This window comes from Eriocheir sinensis, chromosome 60, assembly GCF_024679095.1.
Source record: "Eriocheir sinensis breed Jianghai 21 chromosome 60, ASM2467909v1, whole genome shotgun sequence".
Classification (NCBI taxonomy): Eukaryota; Metazoa; Arthropoda; class Malacostraca; order Decapoda; family Varunidae; genus Eriocheir; species Eriocheir sinensis.
Window position 1 is genome coordinate 94251 of NC_066568.1, and position 4833 is coordinate 99083.

The 4833-nt window shown below is 49.8% G+C and overlaps 1 long non-coding RNA gene across 1 annotated transcript; it reads right to left on the bottom strand.

The window, feature by feature from the left end:
* Positions 1 to 3964: 3964 nt before the first annotated feature.
* On the bottom strand, positions 3965 to 4450 carry LOC126985656 (uncharacterized). Its single transcript, XR_007738838.1, has 3 exons — positions 4360 to 4450; positions 4228 to 4315; positions 3965 to 4183 (listed from the first exon to the last, which is right to left on the bottom strand). It is a non-coding gene; the product is annotated as an uncharacterized LOC126985656 (long non-coding RNA).
* Positions 4451 to 4833: the final 383 nt, after the last annotated feature.

Consider the following 4833-nt stretch of genomic DNA (forward strand, 5'->3'; position numbering starts at 1 on the left):
TCCGTTTACGTGCTGCTGCAAGACTCCACCAACGCCGGTGTCTGAGGCATCCGTGGAGATTGAAGTAGTGGCGTCTGGAGTAGGGAAGCTGAGTGTGGTAACAGCCTTCAGCGCCTCCTTGGCTTTGAGAAAGGCGACGTCAGCTTCGGGAGTCAAGGCGAGTGTGACGGACTGGCCTCTCTTGCAGGGCTTGATCATGGAGTAGAGTGGTTGGAAGATGAGCGCGCAGTGTGGAATGAAGCGGTTGTAGTAGTTGATCATCCCGAGAAACTGCTTGAGCTGGCGCTGAGTTGTCGGCTTCGGGAACTGTTGAATGGCGTCGCAGCGGGAAGAGATGGGAGTGATGCCTGAAGGAGAGACGGTGTGGCCGAGGAAGTCGACGGAGGTAACACCAAACTCTGACTTGTCAACGCTTATCTGGATGCCGTAGTCCTGGAGACGGGCGAAAACTTGCTCTAGGTGTTGGCGGTGTGTGTCGGCGTCAGGACTGGCGATGAGGACGTCGTCGATGTAGGCGAAGCAGAAAGTCAGTCCTCGCAGCACTTCGTCCATAAACCTCTGGAAGGTTTGGGCAGAGTTCCTGAGTCCAAAGGGCATCCGTATGTACTCGTACAAGCCGAAAGGTGTAACGATGGCTGTCTTCGGGATGTCTGCTGGGTTGACTGGGATCTGGTGGAAGGCTTTGATGAGGTCGATCCTGGAGAAGATGGTGGAGCCAGCAAGCTGTGAGGAGAACTCCTGAATATTCGGCACCGGATAGCGATCCATGACGGTGCGCGAGTTGAGGGCTCTGTAGTCGCCGCATGGGCGTATGTCACCGTTCTTCTTGGGCACGACGTGGAGGGCAGACGACCAGTTGCTTGAGCTGGGGCGGATAACACCTTGGCGCATCAGCGACTCGAACTCGGCCTTGGCTTGTTGGTAGCGTTCTGGAGCTAAGCGGCCAGCCTTGGCGTATGTTGGTGGTCCGGTCGTCTCGATGTGGTGCGTGACGTGGTGCTTCACAGGTTTGTTCGCTGTGTGTGGCTGTGTCAGCGTCGGGAAGGACTTGAGGAGAGACGCGAACCGGTTGCCTGCGCTGATGGTGGAGATGTGGGTGCTTTCGCCTGCTGCTGCTCTGGTCCTGGTTGAGATGGATGTCAGTGGATCCAGGAGCTTGCGACTTTTGAGGTCGATCAGGAGATTGTAGGGTGTCAAGAAATCGGCGCCCAGGATTGGTTGCGAAACTGTTGCCACGTAGAAGGTCCACTCGAACGACCTGCGAAGGTTGAGGTTGAGCTGGAGCGTCTGTTTCTTGAAAACAGGGATCCCCGTGCCGTTAGCAGCGTAGAGGCGAGCGATGGTTGGTAAGGACCTCTGGCTTGGTGTGGCGGGGAGGACGCTGACTTCGGCTCCAGTGTCGATGAGGAAGTTAGTGCGGGAGAGTGGGTCGAAGATGTGGAACAGCTTCGAGGTGTGTTGGCGGACGCTGTGAGCTGTTAGTCCACGCCGGGGCTGTTGCGACGAACCCTGGAAGCCGCAGGGAGATGTGCACTGCCTGGCATCCTTGCCGAACCTCCTGTGGTAGTAGCAGACGCCGGAGCTATGTGAGGGGTTACTACTGGAGGTGGAGTGGCGGCGGGGTGACGAGGAGTGGCTGTGCGGTGACGAGGAGTGGCTGTGTGGTGACGAGGAGGGGCTGCGTTGGCTCCTGATGTCCCCCCTGAGCGTGTTGACCTCTGTTCGTAGCTTAGTGATAAGAGCCGTGAGCTGGTGGATCAGACTGTCGCTGGTGACGGTGGGGGCATGGAGGCTGGCCACGCCCTGCGCAGCGTCGTCGTCAGACATCGTGGAGGGGCACGTTAGGGCAGGGTTGGTGTCGGTTGTGGAGGCCATGACCGCGTGTAGAGGCGCTGGCAGTGTAGCCAGGGGCCGCGGCGGCTGGAGGCCGAGAGTCGCGTCAGGCATCCCGGAGGTGTAAATGAGCTCAGCACTAAGCGGTAAACTACGTCGGGGAAGCACTAACTACCGACGGGGAGCACTGCCGGGAGGGGCGTCACTACACACACACTCACTCACTTATGGCTTGTTACATGCCATGGGTGTTACGGCACATTCACGCACTCGCTCGCTGTTTGAAACAGAGTGATGGGAAACGGCACTAGTGTTGTTGTCGGGGCGTCACTGCACATGCATGCACACATGGCACGTCACTGAGCACTGCTGGGTGTAGGGGTGACGCTGTACTCGATGTCCGTGGAGCAGGTAGAGGCTGATGCGCGGAGGTGAGTTACCCGTAGGAGCGGGTGGCTGGGCTGGGTGGGGCGAGGTACGGCGGGGTGAGGGAGCCGTAGGGGCGGCGTCGGAATGGCTGGCTGGGCTGGGCGGAGGTAGGAGTGGCGAGGTACAGGTGCGAGTAAGGCGACACCTACGTGGGGGCCTGGGCTGCTGGCTGAGTCCTTGGGATGGGCCGAGGCGAGATGGCGCGGGCGAGGGCAGGAACTGGTCGGCGGCAGGAGAGCCTCGGGTCACGTTGGGAGGGCCGGAGGCGGAGCGCGACCTGCTGCGGGCCGGTGGATCCTCCGGGGGCGGTAGCGTGGGCCGCGACGGGACGGACGGAGCATGGCCAGCAGCGACAGCAGCAAATACCCGAGGTGTACCTCGTAAATCAGGTCCGGAGGTCACCAATTGTAGCGGTAGCCTAGACCGCTACGTGAAAGCCAAGCATTGCTGCTTGTGTGCTTTCGGCCGCCGAACGAAGCTGTGAGCTTCGCCGTTGTAAGTCCGCTAGGGCAAGCCTTTGTAGGTTAATAGATACAACTATTAACTAGTGGTGACTCCATTCACAAGCAAATTTATTTTCTGGAATATACATGTTTTTACGAACGGCGATTGGTTATTTACAAAGGTTCGTATGCGCTAATATTTACAGCAATGGCTTTATGGTGATGCAGTTTCAGTATGTTAATGTTTGTAATATTAGGAGTGATTGTATACATATATTTACATGTAGTGACTTGCAGCCTGATGAGAGTGGAAGAAGAGAAAGAGGACAAGGTGATTTACAGGGCAGACTGAAGAAATGAAGGTGGAGGAAACGAGAAAGAAAATGGTGTGTTTAATGGGTCACTACACTGGCCTGTGTAGCGGCAGCCTAGGCCGCTACAGCGAAAACCAAACATTTCTGTTTGTGTGTTTTCGAGGCAGCATACGTTATAGCTGGTACAACGCCGTTTGGGTCCGTTAAAGCCGCCTTGTAGGTTAAAAGACACAACTAATAAACAGTGATGACTCCATTGGAGAGGAAATTTATTTATGGGCATATCAATGTTTTTATAACTGGTAAATAATATTTACATAGGTTGATATACACTATTATGTACACGGTTGGTGATTTGGTGTTATTATGCATGTCGGTGAGTTTATTATAATATACGTGATGATTTGATATATGTGTATGATGTAGTGACCCACGACTTGATGAAATATGGAGGATGAGATAGGTGTGTGTGTAGTAGAAGGCGGAAGAGAAAGAGAACGTGGTGAGTTAAAGGGCAGACTAAAGAGATGAATGTAGAGAAAACGGAGAGATTTAGAGGGTCACTACATAGGGTCACTACACCTGTGCCGCGATCCCCCAGGTAGGAAGTGTAGCGTATGATGTAGAATAAAATGTGAAATACTAGGAAAAGTGTGAGGTATGGATAAAAAGTGAAGTATGAGAAGAAAAAAAATGAAGCATATGGACAAAAGTGTGAAGTACTAAGAGAAATGTGTGAAGTAGGAGAATCAGAGGAAGAGGAGGCCAGGGTAGGTACCCTCCTCAGTTAACTACTACAAACAACATTAAATAAATAAATTAATAATATATAAATAAATAAATATGCACACTTGCAGTAGAAAAAATGGAAAATGAGCGAAGAACAAAACAGGGAGTAACCTTTGATATAATAAGATGAAGGCTATAACGAACAAGGGAGTAACCTTTAATATAATAAGATGAAGGCTATAACGAACAAGGGAGTAACCTTTGATATAATAAGATGAAGGCTATAACGAACAAGGGAGTAACCTTTGATATAATAAGATGAAGGCTATAACGAACAAGAGAGTAACCTTTAATATAATAAGATGAAGGCTATAACGAACAAGAGAGTAACCTTTAATATAATAAGATGAAGGCTATAACGAACAAGGGAGTAACCTTTGATATAATAAGATGAAGGCTATAACGAACAAGAGAGTAACCTTTAATATAATAAGATGAAGGCTATAACGAACAAGAGAGTAACCTTTAATATAATAAGATGAAGGCTATAACGAACAAGGGAGTAACCTTTGATATAATAAGATGAAGGCTATAACGAACAAGGGAGTAACCTTTAATATAATAAGATGAAGGCTATAACGAACAAGGGAGTAACCTTTAATATAATAAGATGAAGGCTATAACGAACAAGGGAGTAACCTTTGATATAATAAGATGAAGGCTATAACGAACAAGGGAGTAACCTTTGATACAATAAGATGAAGGCTATAACGAACAAGGGAGTAACCTTTGATACAATAAGATGAAGGCTATAACGAACAAGGGAGTAACCTTTGATACAATAAGATGAAGGCTATAACGAACAAGGGAGTAACCTTTGATATAATAAGATGAAGGCTATAACGAACAAGGGAGTGACCTTAAAAATAATGAAAAGAAGGCTATAATCAACATAACTCAAGAGTAACTTTGTTAGGCAGATCGCACTACTCATGATAATACATATGCAAAAGTGGCAACACTCCTAGAAACAGGAGCGTGTGTGAGTTTTAACGGATGAATTTATTAAAGAATTAGGGCTCACA